This window comes from Coenobita brevimanus, chromosome 21 (genome assembly GCF_032717465.1).
Source record: "Coenobita brevimanus isolate Jiangsu-jjx chromosome 21, ASM3271746v2, whole genome shotgun sequence".
Taxonomy (NCBI): Eukaryota; Metazoa; Arthropoda; class Malacostraca; order Decapoda; family Coenobitidae; genus Coenobita; species Coenobita brevimanus.
This window is the reverse complement of record NC_136974.1, coordinates 26,813,868-26,834,902: the sequence shown is the minus strand read 5'-3', so window position 1 is coordinate 26,834,902 and position 21,035 is coordinate 26,813,868.

Genomic DNA, 21,035 nt, shown 5'->3' with positions numbered 1-21,035 from the left:
TTTTATTTGTTTGTTTTTTCTTTTACTCTTTTATACGGCTAAGTAACTTCCTGCAGCACAGGGAGATGTTTTTGATAGTAATGAGAGTAGAAAGAATTCATAGTTTGTTTCTTCAACCACCAGACAACATTATGCACATCAGGGAAATATTTATGGTCTCTATGGGTCTCTTCTATGGATACCGTGGGCCTTTCTTTGAGATGAATATGATCATCTTGTAGTATTATTATGTATTTGGTATTATAGTCTTACAGCCGCCTGGTGATTGAAACAGGCTTAAAGAGAGGTGTTTGCTAGTGAAAAAGTTAAACATGATTGTCACTTGGTCTAACATGTATTTATGTTGTGTTTTACTGTCGCTTCCGCCAGAGAATTTTGTTCAGCTTAATGCTAGACCCCTGGTGGTGAAGGAGTTAGGTAAATAATGTTGGTATTATTTACAATGTGGATAAGAAAAGCAATTCACCTTCTGGGTTACTTCTTGTGGGGCATTAAGTCTCTTGCAGCCGGGAAAACTAAACTATATAATGCCATCCAACGCCAGAGAATTTTACTGAGCTGAGAGTAATATATGAACTTTAGAGTGTATATATTACTACCATCAACCCTCTCATGGTCGGGGCAGCTCTAATACTGTGTTCCACCAAAATATCGATTATTTTCTTCACCTGAGAGGGAATACAGAAGCCTAGGAGTATATTAATTATCACGCTGTTCACTTTAATGATGTCTTAAATGTTGTGCTGTTAACCCCTTCACTGCCTTGATAATGTTTAGATTTTTACTGCTTCCAGACGATTTTATTCAGCTTAGGAAAAGGCCCCAGTAAGATGAATTGAAATAGCCTAAAACAGAAATATACTGTCTAATATTCGTGCTGCCATAAGACTATTTTTGTCATTTCAAGGAGACCCTTCTGATAATGGAGAAGTTACATACAGGCATTCTCTATTATCATCTCCGGTGCCAGGATATTTTTTATTTCATTTTATTCTTGCTATCTCCAGGCGACTTTATTTCTAGCTTTGTGAGAGACCTTTCACAATAACAGGGCTAGAATCGATCACCCTCTGCCCTCTCACCACTCACATTCCCTTCAATCCACCGACATGTTTGTTATTGTTTTCCCCCCATATACCTTCAGTTTTAAGCAGCTTAGGGGTCGCTCTCAGGACTAGAGGGGTTAGATGCAGCCTTCGTTAACCCCTTCACAGCCAAGCGTATCCCGTCAGCTAAAAGAAAATCGCCTGTATTTAACAAGAATAAAAAGCTAAAGGAAAAAACCTGTCGAACTGACGTGGTTAGACTGGATAGAATGGTTTGGTGGTAGACGGAACAGTGGAAAGGAACAGTACAAAGAGACTGTTATGTTTTTAATTCTCGCACAACTTAAACTCGCCTGGTGGTTGAAAGGATAATGTAATAAAAAAAAATGCCGTGTCGCTAGAGTTTAGGTCAATAAACTCGCCCGGCCTAGCATGAATTAAGCAAGAACTGGCATCCTAATGATAAGGAAGAATAGACGTAATATTGTTCATTTCAATATCGTCGTTTATCTGTGACAGGAACAAATAAACGTCATGGTGATTGTTAACCCTTCAACACGATGACGTATTTGTATTTTTATTGATGTCTCCAGACGGCTTTACGCAGCTTTAGGGATACTGTTCGATGTAAATAGGGTAGATACGACAGTCATGAGCACTTTTATTACAAGAATCCCCATTAACGTCCATAAAATCATCTAACATCAACAAGAACAATACTGTTTACTGGAAACAAGAATTCTCTACGAGTATATGTCTTTATCAGTATCTATCTATCTGTCCGTCTATCTATCTATATATCTATCTATCTAACTACCTACCTCTGTCTATCTATCTATCTATCTATACTTATTCATTTATCTATCTATCTAAATGTATGTAAATATACGAGTATATATAATCAGCCATTGCATATTCACCGTCGGACAAAGGCTTTTCCCAACCTCCTCCACGAACTCCTTGACTGAGCCAGTCTCTGCCACATTTTGTCTGCAAACTTCTCTAGCCATCTCTCCACCTCTTGTCTGGCCTATTCTGCTGTACTTACAATCTCTTGGAGTCCAGTCAGTCAGCCTCTTGCTCCATCAGTTATCCCTTACTCTTGCCACTTGACCTGCCCACCTCTATTTCTGTTCTTTAATAACTTCTATCAAATCTTTGACTTTAGTTTGCTCTCTCACCCAAGTTGATCTCTTTCTGTATCTTAAAAATATTCCCAACATTGACCTTTCCATTGCTGTTTGAGAACGGAATAGTTGTTTTCCACTGATTTCATCAGTTTCCAGGTCTCACAAAAGTGCGTCATGGCTGGGATTATATAATCGTTATATATTTTTCGTTTCATACGTACTGGCAAGTCACTTTTCACGATGTCTCTGTGTTTACCGAAAACTTTCCATCTAATTCTAGTGCGTCTTTTTACTTCGTTTTCATGGTCTTTTGTTAGTTTTATTACTTTCCCCACGTACTCAGCTTCAAGAATTTCTATATATGTTTTGATGTTCTTTGGTGTATGTGGATTAAAAATTACTTTAGTTTTACTCCGGTTCATCTTTCGCCCTACTGTGAGAATGTTTCTATTTGGGTCATTTAACATTTCTTGCAATTCCTCGGCTGTTTCTGAGATTAGGATAATATCATCTGCAAATCTTAAATGGTTAAAGATTTCTCCATCCATGTTTACTCCTTTGTTATCCTATTCTAGTCTCTGGAAATGCTATCAAGGCATGTTGTAAAAAATTTTGGTGAAACTTTATCTCCTTGATGAACGCCCTTTACAGTCTTACTTTTTTCTGATTCTTTATGTAACGTAACTGTAACAGTTTCCTCTTTACCTTCGCCAAAGAAGTTGGAGGAGGTTATGTATTCACCTACACCTGTCTGTCTGTCTGTCCAGACGATATCTCCGAAAGTTTTCAATGAATTTCAATGACATTTTGTGAAAGGGTGAGCCATGGGCCAAGGAAGAAGTGATTAAATTTTGGGGTCGGATCCGGAGTACACCGCGCAGTATCTCCAAAAGTTCCCAATGAATTTCGATGAAATTTTGTGGAAGGGTAGGCCATGGGCCAAGAAAGAATTGATTAAATTTTTGGGCGGATCTGGATCCGGATCCGGATCCGAATCCATTTAATGGCAATGGCATTGGAGGAGGTATGCGCTCTCTGACTGCTCTCTAGTTGGATATGCTTTCGAGTAGTTTTACGATGTTCTCATTTGCTCCTTGTTCTCGCAATGAGTATGTATTTGCTGTTTGTTCCACTGAGTCGAAACCTTTTCGTAACCGACAAAACCTAAGCACAGTGGTTAATTATATTCTATGGTTTTCTCAGTTAGCTGATTCATTGTGTGTAGATGATCAGCAGTCGAATACTCGCTTCGGAATCCTGCCTGTTCACGAAGTTGGTTTTGCTATAAATTTGTTATTCTGTTCGTAAGGACTTAACGAAGAGTTTGCAAATAACTGATAATAAGCTAATGGGTCGATAGTTACTAAGATCTTTTCAGTCGCCTTTTTGGAAAAGTAAAATAACTATTGCATTACACCATGTTTTGGGAATTTTGTTCTTTATATATTGGGTAAATAAGTGGGCTAGTCGGTTTTGTACTTCTACTCCTGCATTTAGCAATAAATCTGCTGCTAACCCTTCTTCTCCCGGGGCCTTTCCTATTTTCATACTTTAAAGAAATACATACACTTCATCTTGTGTTACATCTGCTATTTACGTGTGTCAGCTGAAAAGTTAGTTATCTGCATGCTAGTTTTTGATGTATAAAGTTCTTTTTAAAAATCTTCAACTCTCATCTTCTCACTGCATTTGATGACTTCATCATTTTTGTCTTTCAGTGATATAATTTGTTGCCTTCCTAGTGCCATTTTGCTTTGAAACTGTTCCAGGCTTTTTCCTTCTTTGATTGCTTCTTATATTGGTCCATGTCAGTGTACTGAAGAAGAGAGTTTCCGTATTTCTCAATACAAGATGCAAATTCTTTATTAAAAAAAAAAAAAAAAAAGCATGTGGCAGTAGCAATAAAACACAAATAAAAGGTCATCGTACTGAAACGGGTGAAGTGTTTTGGACCACTGTGGTTTAGCCTCGGCCTCACACTTGGCTGCTTCCACTACACAACTTTACTAATACAGAAAGTCTCATCAGTACGATGGGGTGCCTTTTAACCTGATAACAACTGGTTGGCGGTACCAAGAACACAGTATTAAAAATGGATGTCACTGTCCTTAAGAAATTAACAACAATGAACAGGACAACTCTAGTATTCTGTTCCATCTGACTCCAGATGATTTTATTCAGCTGAATATTGGAACAAGAGACTGATAATAGTGTCACAGTTAACTCTCTCATCGTCATACAAACAACTCTAGTGTTCTATGTTAACTAATGTTTGACGATAGTATTCAGCTGTGTTTGAGTACAGGAGGCTGTGAGTGTTAATGGAGACAGCTCTTTTCCCTTTGACTTCCAGATGTCTCCTCTGAAGTGAAGGAATATCGTATAATAGTAGCAATAAACAATAAAGTTCGTGAAGGACTACAGAATGGGAAGCTTTAGCTGGTATTCACAAATGTGTTTACGGCCATTTCTTTGTCATAAGAGCGACTGGTATTTGCAGGAAGGACAAGCAGTGGGCAATGCAGAATCTTACTATGTCTCTTGTTCTTTATGCAAAAAAAAAAAAAAAAAAAAAAAAAAAATTCCATTTACGACAGGGAAATTGTCATAAGCATTTAATATCCCTCACATCAGACTGTGAGGCCGTTTTGGTGAGGAGATGGAATGATGATGATGATCCATGCTGGACGGTCAGGTGCACTCCGACTTACCTCTTCCTAACGAGACAGCCTTGTTAAGCCGTATGAAATAGTCTGGAGTTTGCATGAATGTACTTATGAAATGGTTGCTGGAGCTTGTAGCTCCTTTACTAAGACAGATCTCCCCCAAGCTGAATGAAACCGTCTGTAGCACGGTTACTCAAACACTGAGACCACTAACCGCTTGCAACTCACCTGATGACCAGGTGTGGTCAGACTAGAGTGCTGATTTGACTAGTAACCAAGGAAACTCCTTCCTTACCACATTTGTCTCATCGATTTTCATGCAACCACGACGTAGCAAAGTTGTGGGAGTGACCCAATTCCATCAGACGAAACAAACCAACAATGACCATTTCAGGAATTAAAAAAAAAAAAAAAACGTTACTATACTGATGGTGTTAAAAGAGACTGTTCGTAACTCCCTCAGTATTGTGATGTGTTTTTTTCAAAGCTAATTGTTTTCGTCTGTCATTAGCAAGGCTACAGCAAGAGCGTATACACTTATTTTTTCTTTACCTGGAAACCACCTTCATCCCTCTTTCTGGCAGGATGCAGCGAACAACTACAGCTGGTTTGTCTTCGTCTGACGGAAATGGGCCATTCCCACACCTTGAATATCAAGTCGTGGTCGCCTGAAATTCGATGACCCACAGTTATGAAATCAAGGAATGAATCTCCTCGGTTACTAAACTCTGTTCACTTTAACCTGCCCTAAAGCTGACATCCCTCCATCTTGACTGCTGGGCTGTATCAGTAAATTAACCCTAGAATTTGGTGCCAGTCACGAAGAGGTTCTATGGAATGGATGTAGAGCCACAGTATTGTGTTACTCCGTCAGTGAGCTAAGGAAAATAAGCTTCAGAAGGACGAAACTCTGAGCCACGTTAAAGTGAATGAACTGTAGCCGAACCAACCTTCCTATCGGACTACACTATGCCAACAGCTAATCTGAAAGAAGTAAGGGATCTTCGTTACATTAGAACAAACACTATCAGTTTATACGTTCTGACAGATCATTAAAAAAAAAAAAAAATCGATGTCCCTGGAAAATTATGTCTTCCTTCCGCCTTCCATACCCTCCTCCTCAGCATTCAGGGGCCAGAGTTATTCCCCCACCCCCCTGCAGCCCTGGATACGCCCTGGTACAATACATAAGGCTTCATAACACTGAGCATATTACCACAGAACTCCCCTAAGCTGAATAAAGTCCTTTCTCGCTCTCTCTCTCTCTCTCTCTCTTGCATGTTTACTCATAACAATAGATAAACACAAGACTATGATAATGGTTACGAAATATGATAATGATTACGAAGAGTGCTGTCTATGTTAAGGATGTGGAGCCCTGGCAATTTTCTTTTCTGTAACCTAGCTGGGTGAAATAAGCCGCAGAAGGACGAAAATCTGGGCCAGGTTAATATGAAAGACCTATAATTGTAGGAAGAAAGTTATATACAGCACACCATGATGCTGATGATATTAAAAGAAATTCCCGTAACAAGTACACAGATGGATGCAGAAATGTTTGCAGGTAGGTAGGGAGTTTGTTTTATTTTCTCTACTGTTGTGGTTTTATCTCGACTTACCTCATAGTTGTGTCCTTATGTACCTTATTTCTTGTAGCTCAATGACAGAAAAGAAAGTTCCTAAGGCTTTACCTCGGTTCCATGGTACTCTTTGTGACTAGCATCGTACTCTAGTGTTACTGTACCGTTATAACCCAGCATTCAAGGAGGAGAGATGGGAATTTTGGGTTAAACCAGTGTAAAAGGGTATACCAGATCAGGTTATTTTATTCAGCTTATGAGCAACGTTTTAGAATGGTGGAGTTGTATACAAGTTTCACTAACTCCTACACTACTCAGTGAGTCTGCCTCAGCTGAACTTACTGTAATCTAATGGTGATAGTTGGAATAAAGTAGAAAGTACACGGTGGTCTATATTATAAGAAATGTAGGTGTCTTGTATCTATCTATCTATCTATCTATCTATCTTGTTACGAAACAGAGAGAGATAATGAACACTTCAAGTGAGAATACTAAAATCACTACTGTCCCGCAAAGTTCCAGGTTCAAAACAAAAGAGTTAGGTAAAATTACAAGTTAAAGTTTAATGCTCAAACTAACAACTAAACATTCAGGACTCATAAGGATAATGTAATGGCAAAAAACAGGTTAAATATATGGTTAACTGCAATAGCCTCTTTTAACACGAAATTAGCAAGAGTAAATTTATCTAAGTCAGCCCTGATAAAATGAGAAAACCGGATAATGCTCAGTTAATGCAAGATATATTTTTACAGATACAAAATATTATTAACAATGGCTGACATCAAAAACTCCACATGAACCACAAAATCCTCACCAGGCCTACGAATTAACACCTTATGCTATACAGTACAAGAAAAATAATGCAACAACACTTATACTCACATTACACAGCAGCCAGTTGGTTGGAGACTTCCTGAGCACTCACAAATATAATAACAACTGTACAGGGGAGGATAGAGATGTGAACAAAATGAGGAGTAGATCTAAGTGGCAATTAATGCAGAGACTGAGCTCATTATATAGGGGCCGGCAGAGCTTGATACAACTTGTAAGAAGAACGCGCAAATGAAGCCATAGGGGACAAAGAGTTGACACTCCTGCTCTGAACAACAGAAAGAACGACTTACTCTACTATAAGGGAGGAGAAGGGGGGAGTGAGGTAGAACACGGAAGCTTGGTCACTATGGAAGCCACGAGGCGAATCGTGATCAAACATGCAGCATACTGTATGTTAGACTTATACAAAGGATGATGAAATCATAGGCTATGTAACACCTCACCACAAAAAAAAAAAAAAATTACAAAGGAAATTTCTTATTACTCTAAAACAATCTGTCTAAAGTCTAGATAAGCAATCTGCAATAACATTTTCTTTCCCCTTGACATGTTGTATGTCTAATGAATACTCCTGAAGAAGTAGACTCCATCTTGTCAACCTCTGATTTTTATCTTTAAACTTACTAAGGAATTTCAGTGGGTTATGATCGGTATAAATGACTATGGGGTCAAAACCAGAACACAAATAAAATGAAAAATGCTGTAAACCCAAAATCAAGGCCAAAAGCTCTTTCTCAATAGTTGAGTAGTTCTTTTGAGGTGGAGTGAACTTCTTACTGTAATAAGATACAGGGTGTTCAATACCCTGATCATCCTCTTGCAGCAAAACAGCCCCAGCTCCTGTATCACTTGCGTCAACAGCCATCTTAAAAGGCTTAGCAAAATTTAGAGTAGCGAGCACTGGCTGACTTAATAGGATAGCTTTAAGTTTGCTGAAAGAGGATTCACAGTTATCGGTCCAGACAAATTTAACTCCCTTTTTCAGTAGGTCTGTAAGTGGTGATACAAGAATTGAAAAGTTAAGAACGAATCTCCTGTAATAACCTACCATTCCCAAAAATCTTTGTAGCTCTTTCCTACTTTTAGGTCTGGGAAGATCACTTATAACCTGAACCTTAGCTGCTGGTGGTGCAACGTGTCCATCACCAATTATGTACCCAAGGTACTGAACTTTAGCTTGACCAAACTCACACTTTGATAAATTAGCTACAAGATTAGCCTGAACCAAACGGTCAAGAAATTTACTGACATGGCATAGGTGATCTTTCCAGTTGTCACTGATGATTAATACATCATCAATATAAACAACACACCCTGCCAAACCCTCTGTTACAACATTCATGAGCTGAAAAGTGGCTGGTGCATTCTTCATACCATATGGCATTACAGAACATGCAAAAGTCTTTCCTAGTGTTACAAAACATGAAATCTCCCTAGCACGTTCAGTCATAGGTACTTGCCAGTAACCCTTTAACAAATCAAACTTACTTATGTACCTAGCCTTTCCGATCTTGTCTATGCAATCTTCCACGCGAGGGAGAGGGTAAGTGTCTGTTTTGGTTATCTGATTAACACGTCTGTAGTCGATGCAAAGCCGCTGTGACCCACCTGGCTTAGGAACTAGAGTGACAGGAGAACTCCACTCGCTCTGACAGGGCTCAATCATCTTGTAGTCCAACAGGTAGCCAAGCTCCTTCTGGATGAGAGGAACTTTCACTGGGTTCTCACGGTAAGAACGCAGTTTAATTGGCTTTGCGTCTCCAACATCGACATCATGCATCAACACAGTGGTTCTTCCTGGAGTGGCACGGAACACTTGCGGGTACTCCTGCAGTAATGCCGAAAACTCCTGCCTTTCCTCGGGAGCTAGATGAGAAAGCTTAGTCTGGAGATCATTCATGATATCAGGATTCTTCCCCAAACTATCACTCAGGCTCATACTGCATGGGAGAGCTTCACTTGCAGACTCGGGTGGAACAGCTACAGTGCAGACTGGGTTATTTTCGTCCCGCCTGTGATAGAACTTTAGCATGTTGATGTGACAAAGTTGCTTGTTCTTTCTACGATCTGGTGTGGCGATGACATAGTTGACATCACTGAGTTTTTTCTCCACGAAATAAGGACCACTAAACTTGGCTTGAAGAGGTTGCCCATGCACCAGTAGCAGAATCAAAACCTGATCTCCTGGCTGAAAGTGGCGTAACCTGGACTTCTTATCATACCAAGTCTTCATCTTCTCCTGAGCAGCTCCTAAATTCTCTCTCGCCAGCTGTAAAGCAGTGGACAGCTGTTCTTTGAACTTCATCACATACTCCAGCAGGTTGACGTCATCTTCCTCCGACAGCCAGCATTCCTTGAGTAGCTTATGGGGTCCTCTTACTTCATGGCCAAACAGTAGTTCAAAGGGTGAGAAGCCCAGTGATTTATTTGGAGATTCTCTTGCGGCAAATACTACGAATGGAAGACCTTTATCCCAGTCTTTCTGATGTTCCAAACAGTATTTCTTGAGCATCGATTTGAGTGTTTGATGATATCTCTCCAACGCTCCTTGGGTCTGGGGATGGTAAGCTGAAGACGTGATCTGGGTGATGCCCAACTCTTTCAGAGACTGCTTGAAAACATTTGACATGAAATTACTTCCCCGGTCTGACTGTACCTCCTTGGGCAGACCAAACTTTGTGAAGAACCCTAGCATTTCCTTAACCACGTTCTTTGCTGAGATATTTCTAAGTGGAATGGCTTCAGGATAACGAGTAGCCATATCAATCAGGGTCAACACATAAGAAAATCCTGAAGTCTTAGGAAGAGGGCCCACAATATCCACCAACACACCGGTGAATGGCGCCTCAAAAGGAGGAATGGGAACTAGAGGTGCAACCTTTTCGGTCTGATTACACTTCCCCACAACTTGACAGGTGTGACAAGACTTACAATACCAGGAAACATCTCTGAAGATACCTGGCCAGTAGAAGTGTTTCAAAATGCGTGCCACAGTCTTCCTCACTCCAAGGTGTCCTGCCAAACTGGAATCATGAGCCACTCTAATGATATCCTGCCTACAAACACGAGGGATGACAACTTGATGTACAACCTCCCATTCACAGTCGGCTGATGCTGTTGGGGTCTCCACTTCCTCATAAGTACTCCTGACTTTATATAATAACAAGTAGAAGCACCAGCTGACTCTTCCTCACTGCAAGCAGAGTTAGCTAGACCTTTCAACTCAGGGTCAGCAACCTGCAACTCAACCAACTCTTAACGAGACAAATTATCAACACTACGGGGTACTGCCTCATCTGGTGAGTGGTCCAAATTAGCAAGAAAAGTGTCAGCTAGGATAACATCATCATCATCATTATCCTCTAAGTCACCAGTAACTTTAGACTTAGCCCTAGTGACAGCACATGCAGAGAACACGTCAGGGACATCACAATCCTGGGTCGCAGTCACTGGTTCACTAGACAACTGAGGAGCTGGACACACTTGACTTCCACCAATATCATTTCCAAGTAAGAAAGTTACACCTGACATTGGGAGTGTCTCAACCAACCCAACCATAACGAAACCATGAACAAAACCAGACTCTAAATTCACTTTGCACAGAGGGACAGAGAAGTAATTATTCCCTACACCTTGTAAGATTACTGTTTCATCAGATGAATTAACATTAGAGCCTAGAACACTGGTCAGCATAAGGGATTGGCAAGCACCTGTATCACGATATATTTTAACTGATTTCCTGTCATTACTGTCCAGAGGACTGACAAAACCATCAGACAGGAAATTAGCACATGAACTCTTGAGAGTGTCACCCACGTTACTGCTCAAAAGAGGAGCTTCATCATGAGAATTTAATTTACCCCTCAAAGCAGGTTCAGTTAACTCAGTTAAAGAATTCTGGGAACTCTCAAGGGTGGACACTAGACCAATTGACTGAATATTTAAAGACTTCTTTTTGTTCACATCACGCTGTCTCCTGAAACATTTCTCCGTAGTATGACCAAGCTTACTACAATAAGTACATTTACTTTTCTGAAATCTAGAGGTGAAGCTGGTATTTACTTCCTGAGAAACATCATCTTTATTCTCTTTCCTGTTACCTGTACTCTGAGTAGAGGCAACGTACTTACTCTCAGCTTTCCTTTTTTTCTTTAGAATATCTCTTGTGAGTGAGAACATATTCATCAGCTAAAACTGCAGCATCAGACAAATTATCTATTCTTCTTTCATCAAGATATAGGCTTACATCTTTATTAATACACCTTTTGAAGTCCTCCAGCAAAATCATCTGCTTAAATTTATCAAAATCAGAATTTACATTCTTAGAATTTAACCACTGCTCTAACAGATCTTCTTTGATTTTTGCATACTCAACATGGGATTGCTTATCTTGCTTATAAGTTGTCCTAAATTTTACTCTATAGGCTTCAGGAACAAGCTCATAGGCCTTAAGAATCAAGCTCTTAACTACATCATAATTATCAGATTGATCCTGAGGCAAAAATGCATAAGTTACTTGAGCTTTACCGGTGAGAACAGTTTGAAGGAGTACTGGCCAATACTTTTTGGGCCAACTAAAACCTGTAGCTACCCTCTCAAACAACTGAAAATACTTTGTTAAATCAGGTTCATTAAAAGGAGGGACAAGTTTAACAATTTTAGCCACATCAAAATCATCAGAGCTAGATGATCCAGTTCCACCTTGTTTCATGCGATACTCATGGTCTGCCTGAATCCTAGCAAGTTCAATTTGTGCCTCCTGAATACGAGCCTGAGACTCAGCCTCCTTAGCACGTGCCTGAAACTCAGCCTCCTTAGCACGTGCCTGAAACTCAGCCTCCTTAGCACGTGCCTGAAACTCAGCCTCCTTAGCACGAGCCTCCTGCAGGGCTAGCTGTAACTTAGCTATTTCAATCTGCGTTTGTTCATCTGGAGAAGTTACATTAAACAAGCTTTTATTAATCATGCCAACAATTTGATCTTTAGAATGATGAGAGCGAACAGCAATTCCCAATTGTTGAGCAACAAGCTTAAGTTCATTCTTTGTTCTGTTTTCTACATCACACACTGTTTGCACATTTGACAAAAAATCATTGGCTTCATCAAGAGTAGTAATAGTAGACATCATGAATAAATCACAGTCACAAAATATCAAGCAGTATCCTCATGATAATATCTTGAATATCCTGATAAGAGGTCGCCAAATTTATGTTACGAAACAGAGAGAGATAATGAACACTTCAAGTGAGAATACTAAAATCACTACTGTCCCGCAAAGTTCCAGGTTCAAAACAAAAGAGTTAGGTAAAATTACAAGTTAAAGTTTAATGCTCAAACTAACAACTAAACATTCAGGACTCATAAGGATAATGTAATGGCAAAAAACAGGTTAAATATATGGTTAACTGCAATAGCCTCTATTAACACGAAATTAGCAAGAGTAAATTTATCTAAGTCAGCCCTGATAAAATGAGAAAACCGGATAATGCTCAGTTAATGCAAGATATATTATTACAGATACAAAATATTATTAACAATGGCTGACATCAAAAACTCCACATGAACCACAAAAACCTCACCAGGCCTACGAATTAACACCTTATGCTATACAGTACAAGAAAAATAATGCAACAACACTTATACTCAAATTACACAGCAGCCAGTTGGTTGGAGACTTCCTGAGCACTCACAAAAATAATAACAACTGTACAGGGGAGGACAGGGATGTGAACAAAATGAGGAGTAGATCTAAGTGGCAATTAATGCAGAGACTGAGCTCATTATATAGGGGCCGGCAGAGCTTGATACAACTTGTAAGAAGGACGCGCAAATGAAGCCATAGGGGACAAAGAGTTGACACTCCAGCTCTGAACAACAGAAAGAACGACTTACTCTACTATAAGGGAGGAGAAGGGGGGAGTGAGGTAGAACACGGAAGCTTGGTCACTATGGAAGCCACGAGGCGAATCGTGATCAAACATGCAGCATACTGTACGTTAGACTTATACAAAGGATGATGAAATCATAGGGTATGCAACAATATACATATATATATATATATATATATATATATATATATATATCTATATATATATATATATATATATATATATATATATACAGAGAGAGAGAGAGAGAGAGAGAGAGAGAGAGAGAGAGAGAGAGAGAGAGAGAGAGATAGAGATAGATAGATAGACAGATAGATTGATGGATATATTAGAGTGGTCCACAAATATGTACAAATGACAGGAGACAAACACAAGCTGCTTCCGTTCCCTTTTGTTAATCAAACGGACCTGCTGATTCAGTTCTCTGGCCTATAATTTAGGGGTCACTACAGTTTTCACTTTCTGTTACCATCACAATATTATATACGGTATGTCTAATCTCAGGACAGCACCTTCCCTAGTATTTTATTTCAGCTAACTCCAGACGATTTATACAGTGTAACATGTGCCAGGAGCCTGACAGTGTCAAAATATAATCATGTAGCCTGTGTGATATGCCCCAGGTACATACAGTAAAAGCATCCTAGGTGGTGGCAAGTGAATAGACAGTTAATAATTAAATTTTTTTTACTTCCAGTCCCACACGATTTTATTTAATTTGGGTGAGACGTTTAGGGCACGAGGGACTATAGCTTTAGTTAACCTCTTCAATGCGATACATTCTGGTAGGTGCTGGCCACCATCATCCACTCACTTGATGTAGTGCTCTCTACTTCTTTCTAAGGTGATTCTGCACCGAGTGACAAACCTAATTGTTTCCTGTAACCCAGAAAACCATTTACTACGTTGGGTGGTAACCTTATAACCAAATAACGAGGCGATGGAACCTACTATGATGCCCCTTGTAAACTGACTTCAGAGTAGCAATACGGCATCCATCCAGGAACTAAATCTCCAAAATCCTGCCTGTGCTTCGTTGTAAGAAGGCGATGTCCACCGCAAGGGAACATCGGTTCACTGCATTGGATGACTCTGTAGGGGTAATTTCTTGTCGTCGGTTGATGGAGCTGCTATTTTTATTTTTTATTTTTTTTAACAGAAGATGAACACAGGAAGTAAAAAGCTGATAAAAAAAAAAAAATGCAGGTGTCCTCCATTCATAAAAAAAACTGTAAAACTTGGACTGAACTGCTGCAGGTGGAAGTTTGGGGGGAAACTATTCTGGGGAAGCGAGTTCCAAAGAGATGCTGTTCGAGGAATAAACGAATAATTCTGATAGACCGAAGTTCTGGAATATGGCAGTGTGACACATTTCAGTCATGAGCGCTACCATGTGCCCGTGTGGCACGGGGGAAGACGTGGAAATGTGGCACAATGGATGCAACTTCGTCTGAGCATTTGCCATAAAAATATTTATTAAACAATGCAAGGAAGGCAACATTTCTTCTTACTTGTAGGGGATGTAGTTCATTTGTAATAACAAGGTTATTAATAATTCCAACGGCTTTGTTCTGAAATTTGTCCAGTTGTTTTAGTACAACCTCTCCACGTACACTCCAAAGGGTGAGCAATATTCCAGGTGACAGCACACATGGCATGCAAATGATAGCCAGCTGTTAGTCGGTGAAGTAGTTGCGCATTCTGTAAAAAAAAATCCAAGTTTCTTTGAAGCGGTTTTAGCAAGTGATCTAACATGAGAGGTCCAGCTGAGGGCACTGTTAAATGAAACATCGAGAATTTCAATACTTTTAGAGATAGGAATATTAGTAGCATAGAAGGTAATGTAGGAATCAGGCAATATCTGTCTATTAGTAACTTGTATATATTTGGTTTTCCTAGCATTAAATGAGACAGTGTTACTTTGTTCACATTCAGTGATCTTAGATAAATCTAGATTTATGGAGATTGCTGTACTGAGTTCCGATTTAGAGATATTAAACTTTGTGAAGTGTGTTTAAGTGTGAAGGACCTGTGAAGAGTTGAGTCATCTGCATATGAATGAGTGGGCTTATGGGTGATAAATATGTAATCATTAATATGAATTAGAAATAGGATTGGAGCCAGGGCTGATCCTTGTGGCATTCCGGGATTAATCAAATGGAAATTGGAATTTACATCATCTACTTTTACTTTTATCTTTCTGTCGCTGAGATATGAGGAAATCAGTGGAACAAAACATGATAAGCCATAGCAGGGGGGTTTGGACAGCAGGGAACGGTGCCACACTCTGTCAAAAGCCTTAGAAATATTAAGGGCTACTGCATGGGTTTCTTCATGTTGTCAATTGACTGATGGATGGTATGAGTCAAGAGACTGAGTATATGAACAATGGGTCTCTCGTGGCGAAAACCATACTGTCTGTCATGAATTAAGTTGGATTTAAGATGTTTAATATGCTTATGAATTACAATCTCAAATACTTTACCAAGAGCAGAAGTGATAACTATTGGTCTGCAATCAGAGGGGTCAGAGAAACTTCCATTCTTTGGGATTGGGTGGTACTGGCTTCTTTCCAAGAATGAGGGAATGAAGAAGTACTTATGCATAGTCTGAATAATTTAGCTAGAACAGGAGCAAGTTTAGGAGAACACTTTTTAAAAACGATTGGAGGAATTCCATCTGGACCTGGAACTTTATTGGTTGGTAAATTGCCTAGGATGGATTTGATGTATCTAGTCTGTATCTTACTGTAAGTGTAGAATTATCGGGAGAGTTGAGTTCTAGCACAGGGACGTTGTAACTAACTTGCTCTAAGGTAGAACGTGTTGCAAACGTACTGGCAAGGGTGTTCGCTTATCCACGTGGGTCATTCGTAGAGTTTCCATCTGAAAATTTTAGTGGGGGATTGGGTGAAGATATGATAAAATTGTTATTAAAACAACTGACTGTTTACCAGAATATTCTATTGTCAATAGGATTATTTAATAGTTTGGATGCTTGGTTATGAAGAAACATTGATTTGGCAAAATGTATTCCTGATTTTGCATGGTTTCTAGCAATCTTAAATTGTCTGAGGGATTCAGGTGATTTTAATTTCAAGTACAAGCTATGTGCTATCGACTCTTGGGTCGTTGCTCTGGCACAATTGCTGTCAGACAATTTTGGGGAGTCCAGTCTTTTAGTGATCTGTTAACTGGGTATGAATAATTCCATACCATCTTGTATTTAGCCATTAATGTGGGACTGGGTAGAACTAATGTCATTAGAGAAGAAAGACTGCCATGGAATATCAGCGAGATAATTTCTACATCCGTCCCAGTCTGCCCTATCAAAGTGCCATTTGGTCACCCTGACTGGTCCAGAACGGGAAGGTGTGGGAAATTGACTAATGAGGCTTGGCCAGACAGACCTGGGTTGGTGTACAACTACTACTACCATTCTACTACTACAATTACTGCTACTATAGATCTTTTCTTAGCTGAATAAAATTGCCTGGCTGTAGCAAGTACATCATGTTATAAAGACACTACGGTACTGAGGCGACTGAGAGAAATAAATGTAATGTATACAATCTATTTTTTAATTTCCCGGTACATATCCCAAAAAAGTATTGCGTCACTTAACAGTACTTAACATTTTGAACTGTGGATAAAGCCTACAGACATTGAACCACTCCCTGATGGTAGCACAAATATTATACTTGGTGCTTATAAGTACTCAAAAATATAATAATAATAATAATAATAATAATAATAATAATAATAATAATAACATTGTTCGTGATCATAATAAATAAATAAATAAAAAGGTACAATAATATGGGGTATCGGAAACATACTGTAGACCCGTCAGTATCTGAACAGTTGTCTCATTTACTGTACATAGCCCTCGCAGTTGACTGAGAATAGCAATTTTTTTTCCTTATGAGAGGTGTATATAAACTGATGCTAAAGTACTGGAAGGTAAAGAAGGAGTTGGCACAAAGCCCAGGTGAGTATATGAGGCGGCTTTACCTTTACTTCCCTGTCCAGTAACCTGGAGAGGCAGTGAGTCACCTGGCCTGTCATTTGCACTGAAGGCTTTACCACTTCAATCCGATGACATGTTTTCTTCATTCATTCTTGCTGCCACCAGACGATTTTATTCAGCTACGGGGCGACAGCGTGCAGTGAAGGGGTAAATGAAGACCATACCCAACTCCTGCAGGTCAGAAAAACACTACTAATTTTAATAACATCGTTTGAAAGTGAGAATAAAAGACAGACTATATGATAGGCTTGAAGCGGTTAATAATGGATAACGTCTCTTTTGCCTCAATCTGCACAGCGGGTTAACAGGATGGTCCGTAAATAGCGCAGCACTAGAAACTCACCTGGTGCTCTCTTGTGTGTACGGCTCATTCTGCCTGTGTGGGCTTGAGTGTGACGGAGATAGAAACGGACATATGATGCAAGACAGGCATTGGTAACTTGCTGAACCCTTCCTTCAACACACAAGAAAATTAATCGTCCTGCAGAGTGGACAAGAGAGGTATGTGTGGACCACTCTGTATAAGCTTTTTTTTTTTTTTTTACTAATGGATAATGGTTAGAAGTGTCCATAGTTATTACAGGTTTTTACTCTCTCATGGTCGGAACAACTCTAGCATTCATTACCGCTACCGCCAGACTATTTTATGCAACTGAGAGTGAGCCATGGAAGTCTTAGAATGTCTACTGTACTGTCACCATGAACTCCTTCAGTCAGATGATAAATTTATTCAGTTTAGGGATCACTATGCGGATCGTGAGAGGGTGGATGGAAACCTTCGCCACCCTGCTCCTTTACCATGATAGAGGGCCTCCCAGAACGTATAAAATCGTTTGACCCTAAAGAGAATGACATCACTAACAAATACTTCCTCGTATTGATATGGTGTGCTAGGCCACTTTTCTCTTACTAAACTATCCAATATTTAGTGATGGAAGCCAAGTGGGGGCCCAGTAATCACTCACTCGACATAGTACTACGAAGTACCTTCAGGTGACTCATCAGTGAGTAAGAACCCTAACTGTTATTTTTTTTTTTTTAATAACAGAACAGAGGAAGGAAAAACAAATGAAAAAAAAAAAATCCATGCACCAGATTACTGGTGTCCTCTGTTCTTAAAATATCTGTAACAGTTAGACTTGAACTGCTGTAGGTTGAAGTTTGGAGGGAAACAACTCTGGGGAAGCGAGTTCCAGAGAGATGCAGTTCGGGGAATGAAAGAATTCTGATAGGCAGAAGTTCTGCAGTATGGCTGAGTGACATTCCAGTCATGAGCGCTACCAGATGCCCGTGTAGCACGAGGGAAGGCATGGAGAGGTGGCACCATGGACGCAACTTCGTCTGAGCATTTGCTATACAAATATCTGTAAAATAATGCAAGGGAGGCAACATTCCTTCTTACTTGTAGGGGAGGTAGTTTGTTAGTAATAGCACGGTTATTAATAATTCTAACAGCTTTGTTCTGAATTTTGTCTAGTTGTTTTAATGCAACCTCTCCACAACCCATTCCACAAGGGTGAGTAGTATTCAAGCTGAGAGCACACATGACTCTTATAAATTATAGCTAACTGCTCGTCAGTGAAGAAGTTACGGATTCTGTACAATAATCCAAGTTTCTTTGCGGCGGATTTAGCAAGTGATCTGACATGAGAGGTCCAGCTGAGGACACTGTTAAGCGAGACGCCAAGAATTTCAATAATTTTGGAGATGGGAATATTAGTAGCACTGAAGGTAATATACGATTCTGGCAATACCTGTCTATTAGTAAAATTGTATATATTTAGTTTTACTAGCATTAAATGAGACAAGGTTATTTTGTCCCCATTCGCTGATCATGGATAAGTCTTGGTTTAAAGAGATGGCAACCCAGGAAACTATTTACTCTCTTGTGTGGTAATCGTATAAACAAATGACGCCTGAGGGTCTAGTGGGTCAAGGCGCTTCAGCCAGATGACACCCGTAATGATTTAAATCCGAGGGATGGTGGAGGTTTACTGCTCACAAGAGGTAACTCAGGGGCAACGAGGCTGGTCACCCTCGTCTTAAATGTCGGCATCAAGCTGCCTAACCCCGGCCACCTACGCTCCTGATGAGGCAAAAAGGACCAGAGTACGGACTGCTGGCTTGGTATGCCGACCCTTCATCTGCACTACGGGTTTTAGTCATTTTTATATCTTATTCCTGCTACTTCAGACTTATTTTATATAGATCAGGAGACAACGCATATCAGGACTTTGGAATATTTAACACTTTCACTTCTGTAGCGTATTTAATATTACACTATTTCTATCACTAGACAACATTAATTTAGCTCAGGGGCCTTGTTGAGCTGAATAGATTAGATATATTTTTCATGAACCCCCTCACTGCTTGGGTGCTCTCCTTATCTGAGTGTAAGGGCCTTTGAGTAGAAGATAAAATATATAGTACGTCCTCAGGTTGAAAGGATGAATGGATAGTGTTTGCAGTCCCTTCACTAGCACGTTTTCTCTGTCCAGACGGCAAAGTGAAGCCGAGAGTCAAACAACTAGTAACCATGGAAACTAAATTATTCTTCTAAAAACTAAGGCTCATCGAATTTCATAAAACCACGACTTAATATTCAAACTGAGGTGTGACTTAGTTCCGTTCGGTAAAAATAAATCCACTACAGGAAAGATTTCGCCTAAGCCCAGTACAGTCTTTGACCCTGGCAAGAATGAAACTAAAAGGGCATCACAGGAATGAAAGAATTAAGATCGCGTATAAGTGCTTCCCATGATAAGGATGTGATATGAATGTAACCAGGAAACCCCCCTTCTGAGAGACTATATCAAGTGTATTGTTTTTGACAGATAATTTCAAATGCAAGCAGTTTTCGAGATAATCAGTACAGAATCATGCTATATTTGGATACGGGAGCATCTCTAGGATAGGAGTTGTACGTCCGTCACTCGAAGTGGATTTTCGGAGATGAGGTGGTTCACTACGATAGGCTTTGCCGTGGTCAATTATTCTGGTCCTGAGCTCCCTAATTTATCCGTTACTTTTGTATTCGTTTTGTTTTATTCTCACTCTTCTTTTCTTTCGAATACTCTCAGCCTTGTAGGACTTTCCCTCAGGTGAATAAAATCATCTGACGTCAGCTGAAACAGGATATTAGAGTGGTTCTAACCATGAGGAGATTAAATTCACCCCCTCCCCTTCCCTCCCTCCCAATATTCTTGGTCAAGGTGTTTACCCAATGACCCCCCAACCCACCCACCCCGCATCCTGCAGTCCTGAATGGGCCTCTGATGTGGGGGCTGTTTGCCATATTTTGCGGTGAAGCATTTAGTGGAGGGAGTCAGCTGGCCTGTCATCTGCACTACTGCCCTGTTGTATTTACTGCATTAGGCTGTTACTGCTGGCTGAAGGGGTATATGTGTCGTCCACCTGTAAAGTCTCTCTCTCTGTCTGTTTGTCTGTCAGTCTCTGTCTCTGTCTCTGTCTCTGTCTGTCTGTCTGTCTGTCTGTCTGTCTGTCTCTGTCTGTCTGTCTGTCTGTCTGTCTGTCTCTCTTTCTTCTCTTCCCTTCGCTTCTCTTCTTTCTCTGTTGATGTTCAAGTACAGTCTCTCTCCCAACCAGAATAACACGACATAGCGATAAAGGGGTAAGATACTGGCTAAAATAAGTCACTGTAATAAAGAGCTAAATATATACAGTATATTGGGTTGTGATGCTCGTGCTGGGGAGGGAGGGGGTAGGTTTATCACACGAGGCTCACAACCCAGATGTCCCGGGTTCGATTCCCAGGCTAACAACGAGGCCTTGGGGTAGTTTTCTTTATTTCACCTCGTTTCCACCTAAAACTGAAACGGCCTTGATTTTTAAGTGA